We start from the raw sequence: 13,298 nt of genomic DNA, 5'->3' as shown, positions 1-13,298 counted from the left end.
GGTGCTCGAAGAGGGTGGAAGTCTGGGCTCCCCACTCAGCCTTTGCTGGCACAGGTGATGTGGGTCCACCACCTATTCTGTGGTGTTTGACTGGAGTGGAGCAATTATTTTCTCAAAGTTCTCTGTCTTGCTAGGCTGCCCTGGCTAGAAAGAGCACGCTTCTGTTGGGCCTTGTGTGCCCCTGTTGGCTCTTACACGTTGCCCACTCCTCCAGCACCCCATCTGGTATATCTCAGGCAAAAAGAAACCCCAAGGAACTTCTTCAGGTCCTGAGGTCCCCAGTTGTTCTGCCGCCTTCTCCCCACCTTGAAGTATCGTCTTGCATTTGTTTTGTATATAAGGTTCAAGGTGTTTAGTTATACTTAGCAAGGATAGGAAGAAGCACAGCCACGTCATTTTCCTGGAACTAGATGACTTCTTGAGTCCCATTTACATCTTCTGTGTCCCTGCTCGGCACACTTAATCTTCCCTCCCCCTTCTTGAACATATGGAATATAGTTATAATGACTGCGTTTATTGTCCTTGTCTTCTAATTCTGTCATCTGTGTCTTTTCGGGGTCTGTCTATAAGGACTGATTTTCCTCCCCATTGTGGGTCACGTTTTCCTGCTTTTTTTCATTGCCTAGAGATTTTCTTATTGAATGCCAGGTACTGTGAATTTTACCTTGTTTGGGCACTGGATATTTGTATACCTGTAGACTATCTTGAGCTTTGTTCTGTGACGCAGTGAAGATACTTAAAGACAGTTTGATCCTTCAAGGTTTGTTTTTAAGCCTTGTTGGCCGGATCAGAGAGGCCTTTACTCTAGGGCTAGTTTCCCCTACTCCCAAGTGCACCACCAGATGTCCGTCCTGGCTGATGGGAACCCAAATGATTCCAGCACGCCACAAGCTATGGAGATCGTTCCCTCCAGTCCTTGAGGTGGCCTTCTCCAGCCTTGAGTGCTATCTTTGCATGCATTCGCTGATCAATATTTGCTGAAGATGCAAGAGGGACTCTCACAAGAGCTGGAACTGTCTCTCTCCAGTTAGCGCTCTCCTCTTGCATGTTCTGCGTGTGAACGCCAGCCACTGTGGCCTCCCCAAACTCCCCACTCCATCTCCTCAACTCAGAGACACCATGAGGCTCCAAATAGGTCACTCCTCAATAAACTGTTCTGGAAACTCTCTAGGCAGTAAGCCAAGGCAGCCGTAGGGCTCACCTTGTTTGTCTCCCTGTCTCGGAGGTCACTCCCTTGTGCTGCCCAATGCATAATGTCTGAAAACCACTTTTAGACTTTTTTTGGCTGGCTATTTTTTATTGTTATTATTATCTCAGGCAGCAGGGGAAATCTGGTCCCTGTTACTCCAACTTAGCTAGAAGCCAAGTCTCCCAAAGACATCATTTTAAGTGAGAAAAACAAGTTGTTAACAAAATCACGTGTCACTTAACAACAGGGACACAGTCTGAGAAATGCATCATTAGGTGATTTTATTGTTGTGCAATCACCACAGAGTGCACTTACACAAACCTAGATGGGATAGCCTATCACACACCAGGCTACATGGTATAGCCTATTGCTCCTAAGCTACAAATGTCTATAGCATGTAACTGCCCTGAGTACTTAGGCAATTGTAACATAATGGTATTTGTGACACAAATACCATTGTATCTAAAAGTATCTAGACACAGAAAAGGCACAATAAAAATACAGTATAAAAGGTTGCAAAATGGTACACCTGTATAAGGCACTGTGTTAGCCAGTTCTTTTATTGCTACAAAGAAATACCTGAGGTTGGGTAATGTGTAAAGAAAGGAGGTTTAATTGGCTCATGGTTCTGCAGGCTTTACAGGAAGCATGGTGCTGGCATCTGCTTCTGGTGAGGCCTCAGGAAGTGAACAATCACGGCAGAAGGCAATGGGGAGCCAACATGTCACATGGCGAGAGCAGGAGCAATGGGCAGGGGAGGTCCCAGACTTTTTTTTTTTTTTTTGGAGATGGAGTCCAAGAAAAAGAAAAGAAAAAATTATTTTAATGGAGAGAATCACCATGAGATACAAATGTACCCATGGGAGGGAGAGGCAGCAGTTCTGGAGGAGAAGGTAGGGGCTGGTCCAGGTCCTTCTAGGTTAAGTATAAACCCTCAGCATTGTCCCAACCTTCCCTAAGAACTCTCAGGAACTGACACCACAGACCAGAAAATGCCACGGCTTGTCATTCCAAAGACACAAGGCAGTACTGACCCTCCTTCCCTCCTTCCACCCAGTTTCTCCCATCAGGAGTGTCCTCCCATCCTACCCCACCATACTCCAACCCACAGACAAGGACCAGCTCAAAAGTCCCCTCTTCCCTGAAGCTGCATGTCCTAGTTCATTTGCATTGCTATAAAGGAATACTTGAGACTGAGTAATTTACAATTAAGAGGGGTTTATTTGGCTCACAGTTCTGCAGGCTGTACACGAAGCATAATGTCAGCATCTGCTTCTGGTGATGGCCTAGGAAACTTACAATCATGGCAGAAGGGGAGTCAGCGTGTCACATGGAGAGAGCAGGAGCAAGAGAGAGAGGAGGGAGTTCCGGGCTCTTTTAAACAAGCAGACCTTACATGAACTCATAGAACAAGAACTCATTCATTATGCATATTTAGAGTGAGAACTCACTCATTACACGAGCACAGCACCAAGCCATTCATGAGGGATCTGCCCCCATGACCCAAACACTTCCCATTAGGCCCACCTCCAACCTCAAAGGTCACATTTCAACATGATATTTGGAGGGAACAAGACATTCAAACCATATCACCTTATCAAATGGGAGGTCCTCTTGGTTCCAAATGACAGAGGAGCAAACCAGCCAGCTTACACAAAGGGGAGAGGGGGGAGATGCTTGGCTCACGTGACATAACACGGAAGGGGCAGGGGCAGGGACCTCAGGGATGACTTGAGACAGGCACCGAGCATCTCTGAGCCTCCCTCTGTGTCTTTCTCATTTTCACAGTCTCTCCCCACATGGCTTGGGGCAGCCTCAATTTCCTTATAATCCTCACCACTTGATGAGAGCTACAAAGGGCCTTTTGCCTCCTTCCGAAGTTTTCAAACACCTGCAGGAAAGCTCAAGTGGATGTATTGTGATTACCTTGGCTGGAGTTATCTGCTCACTCCTGTAGCCTGGGCAGTGGCCTTTTCTGCTACAGACAATGGGGGATGGACTGGGCAAACCAAACCAATTGCCAATACAACTCCTATCACTTTCTTTTTTTTTTTTTTCCTTGAGACAGAGTCTCGCTCTGTCACCCAGGTTAGAGTGCAGTGGCGCAATCTTGGCTCACTGCAAGCTCCACCTCCTGAGTTCATGCCATTCTCCCGCCTCAGCCTCCCGGGTAGCTGGGACTACAGGCACCTGCCACCACATCCAGCTAAATTTTTGTATTTTTAGTAGAGAGAGGGTGTCACCGTGTTAGCCAGATGGTCTCGATCTCCTGACCTCGTGATCCACCTGCCTCGGCCTCCCAAAGTGCTGGGATTAAAGGCATGAGCCACCGCGCCCGGCCTACAACTCCTGTAATTTCCCCAAACAATTCTCTTCTCTCTCCTCTGAGTCCCAAGAAAAGTTTTTTGTCCCACTCTTCATTCAGTGACATCTAATCAAAAGGATTCATTGAATACTGTGCTTACCATGTGCCCAGAGGGACAAAGATGACTTAGAAACAGGCCATGTCCTTGAGGAACAGGGGAAGAAGGTGTGTAAAAGGATTGTTGCAATGCAATATGGGAAGTGCAGTAATAGATGCATGTTACTAGGTGTGTGGGAAAATAAGATGACTTGGAGAGGGGGCATTCAAATTAGATTCTTTTTGTGGCTTTATCTAATCTTTTTTAAACAGTTTTACTGAGGTATCATTGATATGCAAAGAAGTGCACATATTTAATGTGTAAAATTTGATGACTGGGACATATGCAGACACCCATGATACCATCATCAAAATCAAGGTAATAGACATGTCCACCACCTCCCAAAGTTTCCCTAGGTCCCTTTGTTTTTGTTTTGGTGTTTTGGTTTGGCTTGGTTTTGGTGGTTAAAAAAACACTTAACATCGTAGTTTTGGCCAGGTGCGGTGGCTCATTCCTGTAATCCCAGCACTTCGGTAAGCCAAGGAGGGTGGATCACCTGAGGTCAGGAGTTAGAGACCAGCCTGGCCAATATGGTGAAACCCCGACTCTATTAAAAATACAAAAAATTAGCCGGGCATGGTGGTGCATGCCTGTAATCCCAGCTACTTGGGAGGCTAAGGCAGGACAATCACTTGAGCCAAGAAGGTGGAGGCTGCAGTAAGCCGAGATCGTGTCACTGCACTCCAACCTAGGCAGCCGAGAGAGACTCTGCCTCAAAAACAAACAAACAAACAAACAAAAAACACTTAACATGAGACCTACCGTCTTCTATGTTGAAGTTCACAAGCTATATTGCTAACTGTGCACACTATGTTGTATAGCTGGTCTCTAGAACATAGGCATCTTGCATAACCAAAACCTTATACCCACTGGACAACAACTTTCCATTTCCCCCATGCTCCAGCTCCTGGCAACTATTGAATTCTCTGTTTCTATGAGCTTGACTATTACAGAGACCTCATAGAAGTAGGATCATGCAGTATTTGTCCTTCTCTGATGGGCTTGTTTGACTTCGAATAATGTCCTTCCATGTTGTCGCAGATGGCAGGATTTCCCTCTTTTTAAGACTGAGTAATATCCCACTGTATGTATATGCCACATTTGTCTATTTATCTGTCAGTATCAAGTTAGATCTTGAAGAATAAATAGGCGCTTTCTAGGTGCATGGTGCTAGCTAGATGCACGAGCTGGCAAAAGTGGTGGAGTGTGGGGGACCCATTAGAGACAAGAAAATGTGGCCGGGTGTGGTGACTCACGCCTGTAATCCCAGCACTTTGGGAGGCCGAGGCAGGTGGATCATGAGGGCAAGAGTTCGATACCAGCCTGACCAACATGGAGAAACCCCATCTCTACTGAAAATACAAAAATTAGCTGGCATGGTGGCACTTACCTGTAATCCCAGCTTGGGAGGCTGAAGCAGGCAGATCACCTGAGGTCAGGAGTTCGAGACAAATGGCCAACATGGTGAAACCCCGTCTCTACTAAAAACACAAAAATTAGTTGGGTGTGGTGGCACATACCTGTGATCCCAGCTACTCGGGAGGCTGAGGCAGGAGAATCGCTTGAACCCAGGAGGCGGAGGTTGCAGTGAGCCAAGATCACGCCACTGCACTCCTGCCTGGGTGACAAGAGCAAAACTCCGTCTCAAAAAAAAAAAAAAAAAAAAAAAGAGAAAGAAAAAAGTCATTAACTGGAGTATAAGCTCATGTTAGCAGTGCTTTATCCTGATGGCAATGGCAGATGGACTTGGAAGTGGGGAGGGGGCCCTGAAGATAAAAATCAATTAGGAAGCTATTGTAATAGCCCAATGAGAGATGGCCCATCTACTGGGGCACATCCTGCTTTTACATTTGTACCATGGTAATTATGGACTTGGACTTGTTTTACATTGCCCACAAAACACATACACAGAAGATAATAAGTTGTTCAAAAGCAGGAAAACAAGTATCATTGCTTCACCATAGGGGACATTTATTATTTGTCTTCCCAGAATAGATCCCCTTTCCTTTGTGGAAGGACTAATGCCCTATTGCAACTTTGCGGTGTGCCAGGAACTATCTATCACAATACTGAATGATCACATGACCCCATCCCAGCCAATTGGAGTTCTTCTCTTGGATTTAGTGCGTGCACATGTATGTATGTGTGTGTGTGTGTGTGTGTGTGTGTTGCTGATGTGGGATCATGCTCTTTCCTCTCTGGTCAGGAGACTATAAAGATGTAAGCCTGAGCTACCTGTGGCCATGATTCCAGACCCCTAAGAACTGCCAGCCTGAGAGAACAGAGGGAAGAGGGAAGGATTTGAATCCCCGGACCCAGCTGTCCAGAGGGCCTGCTTCTCTCTGGCTCTGAGTGGGTTTTTGTTTTGTTTTGCTTTGTTTTGGTTTTTACATGAGTTACATATTTTCTACTGGTCTCTCTATTTTTTTATTTTGCAATTTAGGGCACACACACAGACTGAGTATCTGTGGTATGTCCCTCTGCCTGTCTCTTAAGGTAGTTTTAATTAGGTCCTGTCACTTCTGGCAAAAGACCCTGGCCTAATGTATGTACCCAGGATGGCATCCTCCCATCAGACCTAATACAAAGAAGCTGCTCAAAATACATCTGGAAAGAGAAGAGCACAGAAAAACAGTCTGAAGGAGATGCCCAAACGAAGCACAATTTGATAGGCCCCACCTGTTGCTGCCATGCACCGGGCAGTTTTCCTTAGGTCAGGTGGACCAGAGAACAGCCCCACACTTAGGGAGTGCCCCCTCTTCACATATCCTAGATGCCATCCTCACTTGCCATGGGAAAAGGCATTCTTATTCACAAACCCCACCATGACTAGGCCTGCCCAGGGAGTCCTCCTTTCTCTCTTTCCAAGTTTCAAACATGCAAGAGAACTGTGAAAAGATATTCAACAAGGAATACTTTTCCATCAAGGTACAGAGGAAGCACTTGAATCTATTCAAGGAACGACGACCTCCTGGCTCCCACCACCAACCCACTTCTAGCTGAGCTAGCTCCGGTGTGCACCTTAACAGAGAAGCCTCCCTGATTACTATTTTAAAGAACAAGCTGTTCCTACCCTCATCCCCTGCTGGTACTCTCTTAGCCAACCTGGCATTATTTTCTCCACCTCTGATTATCACTGAATATAGTATTCATATCTTAATTTTGTGTGCCCCAACCCAACCGGAATGTAAGCTCCCGGGGACCAGGGGCTCTCAATTCTCTTCACTGTTCTATTCCCAACACCTAGGACAGTGCTCGCCACATGCTGTGTTGTCGACAAATATCTGTTTAATAAATGGACGTGCAATGATCCAAGACTGGGAACAAGTTAATAGCATTTTGTGATTGAGAGAGTAGGCTGAGGAGAGATCTGACTTCAGGTCTCCAGGAGCTTAAAATGAGCAAGAACTTGATATGCTCCATCTTCAGGTGGACTAAAAGAAGAAATGGGACCAATAGGACTCATCACACTTTTAGGTCCAAGCTAGTGGTACATTGCGTGGACAGCTACTGTGTTTGCCTACTTAACATGCACTTATTCTTCTGACAGCAACCCCTGATTTTCCTGGTGTCTACCCCGACCTACTTTTGGAGGTAAGCAGGTGACCTCATTTGGCCAATCAGCAGACCCCACACCTTTGCTCACAGTGATTGCTTTTTGTCTGGACACATGATCCAATTCAGGCAAGAAGAATCAATCCCATGACTTTTGCCAAAGCAAAAGGGAAAACGAAACCCCTTCCAGGGCCAGGCATGGTGGCTTACACGTGTAATCCCAGCACTCTGGGAGGCCAAGGCAGGTGGATCGCTTGAGTCCAGGAGCTTGAGACCAGCCTGGGCAACATGGTAAAAAAAAAAAAAAAAATCTCTACAAAAAATACAAAAATTACCTGGGCATGGTGGCATGCACCTGTGGTCCCAGCTACTTGCGGGGGCTGAGGTGGGAGGATTGCTTGAACCCGGGAGGTTGAGGCTGCAGTGAGCTGTGATCGTGCCACTGCACTCCAGCCTGGGTGACAGAGCAAGACCCTGTCTCAAAACAAACAAACAAACAAAACCTCCCTCCACAGGGACACTGCTAGCAGGAAAGATGATGAAGCTTGGAGCTGCTGGAGTCATCACCTGAATCTGAGAATAAAGCTAACTCAGAGGAGAGCACCACAGAGATGTCAGGGGACCAGCCTGAGTTATCTCCCTGGATGTAACCATGTCTGCAGGTACTGGAAATTTCAATCATGTGAGCCAATACATTCTCTTCTGGGGAACCACATGGAAATGGCTTTCTGTCACAACTGAAATCATCCTGACCAATGGATTTAGGGCTCTGAAGAACAAAAAGGAAATACATCATTAGGGCTCTTAAATGCCTCAGAGGAAAGCCTAACATCAGGCAAGGTGTCCCAGCAATGCAATCTAACACCTTTTGGTGAAATTCATTGCCTGTCTTTTTGGTGAGTAGGATAGGAGCTGCGGAGAAAAAGGCCATTCTACTTTTATTAAGTATGTGCGGTTACATTTTGCAAATGATTTCAGCAACTTTATCTCAGGTGTTTTAACATCGCAGCACCTCACAGTTGTAAGGAACAGAATCAATCTTGTACTCAGTGCACAGGGGGAGAGAGCATGATAGAGCAAAAAGAGCACTGAACCAAGAGTCCAACAATCTGGCTTTTCATCTTTATCTGATCACTGATTAGCAGTGTGGTCTTAGACAAATCACCTTGCTTCTGTTGGTCTCATGACTACCTCGTCTTCAAGCACTCACCCAACTCTGCAATGGAAAATCTGCTAGGACAGGGGTTCTTAATTTTTGATGGGGCCTGAGCCCCAGGAAAACACACATTGCGCACATGATTTTACGTTGCATGGGGTTGACAACTCTAGAAGCCAGTCTACATCTCTAACCTCTCTGCTTTACAGTAACACCAGCTTTTGCTTGAGCGCTCCTCCAGTGAGAGGGAGCTCACTTCTCACAAGGAAGCCCATTGTACTATTGAACTGTACAAGAAAAATAAGTTCTTCATATATATATATATATATATAGAGAGAGAGAGAGAGATGGAGTCTCGCTGTGTCCCCCAGGCTGGAGTGCAGTGGTGCGATCTTGGCTCACGGCAACCTCCGCCTGCCTGGTTCACGTGATTCTCCTGCCTCAGCCTCCCGAGTAGCTGGGATTACAGACATGTGCCATGCACCACCATGCTCGGCTAATTTTTTGTATTTTTAGTACAGACAGGGTTTCACCATATTGGCCAGGCTGGTCTCGAACTCCTGACCTCAAGTGATCCACCCACCTCAGCCTCCCAAAGTGCTGGGATTACAGGCGTGAGCCACCGCCCCTGGCGTTCTTCTTCATATTAAACCAAGTTCTATACACTGTAATTTCTACTCATTGGTCCAAGTTCTCCACGGCAAATCAGAAAACTTGTTTCTCGCCTGTAAATGACATCTCTTCCTCTCTCTCTGAAGACTGTTTCTAACTAAAAAGTGTAGATGATTCGCCATGAAAATTATTTTACTGTACATTGTCACAAAGATAAGTTCTTCCACCTCACCCCTAATATGCCAAATGTTCAAATGTAGATGCTGAAGTCTAAATAAGCACGCTGCTATTAATCTGCATAGATTTAGGTTTTGCAAAGAGGAGAACTGCTGTATAAAAATATCTTGAAAGAAAACAGCATAGTATTTTGGGGAAAGCACTGCATTCAGAATCAGAAGACTTGGAGTAATACTCGGTCTCATATTCCAACTACCTGTGTATCCTTGGGCACGTCACTTCTCCCAGCCTGGTTCTCTTCTGCAAAATGCGACAGGAATGCAGTGAGGATCAAGTGAAATAATGTTTGTAAGCTTCTAGCGCAAGGCTGGGAACGTAGCAAATTCTCAATAAATAAATGCCAGCTCCCGCGCTCAGCAAGCTCCGAGTTTTATTCGATGAGCTCGGCGCTCTTGGTCGAGCGGGATTCCCCCTCCGGAGCCCGAGTCTGCGCTCTGGGCTCGACTGAGGCTCCCTGGCCGCTCGCGCTTTTCTCTCCTTCTCCAAGATGGCGGCGATCGGCGGCGCTGAGGCGGGATCCGGGCGAGCCGAGTGAAGGTAGCGGCGAGCGGAGACCCCAGGAGACCGGGCTGGGCCCCCACCCTGAGGCGGCAGCAGCCCCGCCCCGCCGCCACCTGCCGCCCTGGGCCCGCGACACCACCTCTGGGGTGCCCCAGGCCCGTCGCGGCCTACCCCAGGGGCCGAGCCGGGGACTGGAGTAGCGGCCGCAGCCGCCCCCAGGAAGGGGCTGGAGCGGGCAGAAGGAGGAGGGCGGGCGGGAGCTGTTCAAACGGGGAAGGCGGGAAAGCTGCGGGGCCGGGAGGGGGCGTGCGGCCGCCCCGGGGGCCTGCGGACCCGGGCCGCCCCTCCCCCTGCCCGGGCCGTCTCCGCCCTCGGGGGCGCCGTAAGGCCGCCGGGGACGCGGGAACCCGGGTCCAGGTCGAGCTGTGCGGCTCGGAACCGGCGATGCGGGGGTCCCTCGGGCTGTCAGGGGGAAAGCGCTCGTGGCTGTGGCCACGGGAGGGCTGGGGCCGCGGCTGGCAGGAGAAGGTACGAGGAGTTTTCTTCTTTTCCTCTTCATAGAGCTTTGTTGAACTAGCTGTTGCCGCAGAACTGCCGGGAGAATCCCACTCGTTTGCCGTGGGGACCACAAAAATGGTGGTCCTGGGGGCAGTTTGTGTAAATCACCGGGTATTGTGTGTATTCTTTGCGTGCAGCCCGGCTTGGCCATGCCTTCGTGGTGGGAGCCTTCTCCGTGGAGGCCCATTTTCCCTCCACCAACTACTACTTGTAGATTCACTTTATAGCGTGCAAAAGCGGAGAAACATCTCTGCCCCCTCTTGCTGAGGGCTAAGCTGGTGGCTGATTATATTTCCTCCTAATAGAACAAATTAAAAAAACTGAATCCCAAATAAAGCCTGTTGATTGGACAAGGCTTGTCAAAATTTCTATCGCTGGTCTTAGGGAATGTGTGTTGTCAGCCAATCTGTGCGGTGGTCGTGGTTCCGCTTAATTGCACTGCAATGAGAGGATTCCATCCCCATCCCAGACTGTCGGGATCTCTGCAGCTTCCAGAGCTGGCAGGGGCTGGGAGTGCTGCCTAGGTAGGTCCCTGGAGAAGGGAGTGGCAAGAGGATTCGTAGTCACTGTGTTCGGAGATTGGAGGAAACCTGGACGAAGATGAGAAGGCATCACTTGCCTGTATCCTAGAAGTAACAAGAAAATTTCCGAAATTGCCAACCGGCGGATGTGCCTCTTCCTTTACCTGCACTGACTGGCATTTTGAGTTATTGAAAGGAGTGTTGGAAGAAGAGAACGCAGAATCTTGGACCTGGCTCTCATCCTGGAACAGACCTGGATTTCAGAATTTCTCTTAGTGCCCGTTTGCGGGACTCACTTTGTTTCCTTTTTTTCAATGCTCATTTACATTATGGGGTGAAGAAGCTTGTTGAGTGCGGGAGCTCAAGCTACCTCAAAAAAACAAACATCTGAAACCTTTTTTTTAGTATAATTTGAAGTTGCCAAAGTACTATATGTGAGGATTTTTTCCCTCCTAAATACTTTGGTCATCCCAAAGGCCTATGCCTGAACATAACTTGTATACTTGTCTACAAGAGAAAGAGCAACTCTGCCGCCTCCTTTTCATATCCTAAAGAAAAGTCCCCGAAGAGCCATTAACGATTTGTGCATTTCATAAGTATACATTTTTATGGTACCAGTTTTTTACTTGTATCAACAGTATGAAATAATGAACTTACGTTGTCATATCTTGGCACACTGAGACAAACAAAATTATTCCTGCCTCTTGGGAGTTGATAACATTGAATTTTATAAACTCCCAAATTATTGACTTGAGAATGGGTTAACACCTGTTTCACATTTGCCAACATGTAATGTAATTATGACCTCCCTTTTCTAATGTGAAAATCAAACCTAGTATTTTTCATTTTCTTTAATCCTCACAATCTACTCTCTACCCCTGGACTCTGAATTTTCACAGATCGTATTCAAGACCTGGAAGGAATACCAGGGGTTCGTCTGATCTTATATAAATGTTGCCTGAACTCTGCCTTTCTTTCACACTGTTGCTTGAGATTTATCTGGTATCTTTCTTCTATGAGTCAGCAACCAAAACTAAACCCTGAGCTGCAATAATATCCTGATTTTAAAGAATGTAGAAATTCAAGGCCCATGATCTTCCCAAGCTGTGAGTGATAACAGTCCGTTGTGTTTAATTTTAGTTTTCCAACCTCTTGGCTGCCCCAGTTCTTTAGTGAATTGGACTTGTCTTCAGGCCTCATTCCTTTTTTTTCTTCAGGTTATTTAATCCAGTAAATTATAAAGTGCTCTTCAGTGTTTTAAAGAAAATGTAAACAGTGGCAGACCTAATCTAATATGGAATGCTAACACATTTTCTGTGTTGGCCTGTGCCTCTGAGAAGCAGTTCCTAATTTTCTATTCCCTTTCACACAACTTTTTAATCCACAAGTTTTTTAAAGCAGCCAGTAACAAGACCACGATTCAGTCATCTTTCTTTCTGTTTTCAGAGGTACTTATTTCTGTTCTGTTAAGTTGCCCAACTCTGTTTTATGTTGATTTTAATGTTACCAAAGGGAAGGCCTGTTTGTAAGTCTCAGGACCAGCCTCTGCTTACATTTACAAGTGCATTTTGTTGTTGACAAAACATTGATGACTGTATTTATGACACGGAATATTTAAGTTTTTTGCCATTATTTCTTAAATATTCTTTGCCAAAATTCATGCATGAAAATTCATGCATGGAAAGTGTTTAATTTGAGGTCTCCAGTGGTTCTTGGCGTTATCAGCCTATGAAAACCAATATAATCTGTATATTTTTCTTATACACTCAGTATTTTAGTGCCTTTGAGAGGATATGCTGTTTTCAAATAAATGGATATAATTCCCTATATTTCCCTTCTCCTACCTGCACCCCTTTTGGAGTCAGCACCACTTGGGTGGAAAGGGGAGGACAGTAGTTTCCACTGAGAAACTTTCATCCTTAAATGCTGGAACATGAAAAACTGGCTACATTATGTATCTTGCCTCCTCACATTTTTATCTGAGGCCTGACCTTATGTCCCCTTCGTTTCCTGTGAAAAGGCCTTTCGAACAGGCCCGGGCCAGTTTATCTTTAAAACAATCCAGTTAATGTAGTTTCATTACTCTAGCTTCTGTTACTTTGACCAAATCCATTCTTTATTTCACTTCTCAGAGAAGTGAAGAAATGCTATTTTATGTTTCTTTTCTTATAAATCATTCTTCGTAATGCTTCATTTTCCTATTCAGGCCTACCTGTACATTGTATTTTATCTGATTTGTGCAAATAAGTCTTTTTAATGTAACTTATGAAAGCTTCCCTTGTTAATCAAATTCATCTTTTCTTTCACAAAAGTTCCATGCTTCAGTATTGTCCACAGCTGCCTGAAGGAATTAGTAATATGTCATTTAAGTGTCCTTCAGTATTTCTAAATCCCTTTATAATAATGAAGGTCAAATTAAATTTAAATAAATGATCAATTAGATTAACTTTGTAAGCATCTGACTTAATTGGATGAGAACATTGCCAAAATATTTAATATGTAATTTT

The 13,298-nt window shown here is 45.9% G+C and overlaps 1 protein-coding gene across 2 annotated transcripts in view; it reads left to right on the top strand.

Moving 5' to 3' along the window:
* Positions 1-9,642: 9,642 nt before the first annotated feature.
* Positions 9,643-13,298, top strand: part of HMGXB4 (HMG-box containing 4) — a 40,288-nt gene continuing 36,632 nt past the window's right edge. The window contains exon 1 of one of the 2 annotated variants that reach the window (XM_025400111.1): positions 9,643-9,748. The gene's annotated coding sequence lies outside the window, so the exon portion shown is untranslated. The remainder of the gene's footprint in view (positions 9,749-13,298) is intronic. The other variant, XM_025400110.1, reaches the window with a different exon arrangement.

The sequence above is a fragment of the Theropithecus gelada genome, chromosome 10, assembly GCF_003255815.1.
Source record: "Theropithecus gelada isolate Dixy chromosome 10, Tgel_1.0, whole genome shotgun sequence".
In the NCBI taxonomy this organism is placed as follows: domain Eukaryota; kingdom Metazoa; phylum Chordata; class Mammalia; order Primates; family Cercopithecidae; genus Theropithecus; species Theropithecus gelada.
The sequence above is the reverse complement of the archived record's forward strand: the minus strand, read 5'-3'. Positions and strand labels throughout refer to the sequence as shown.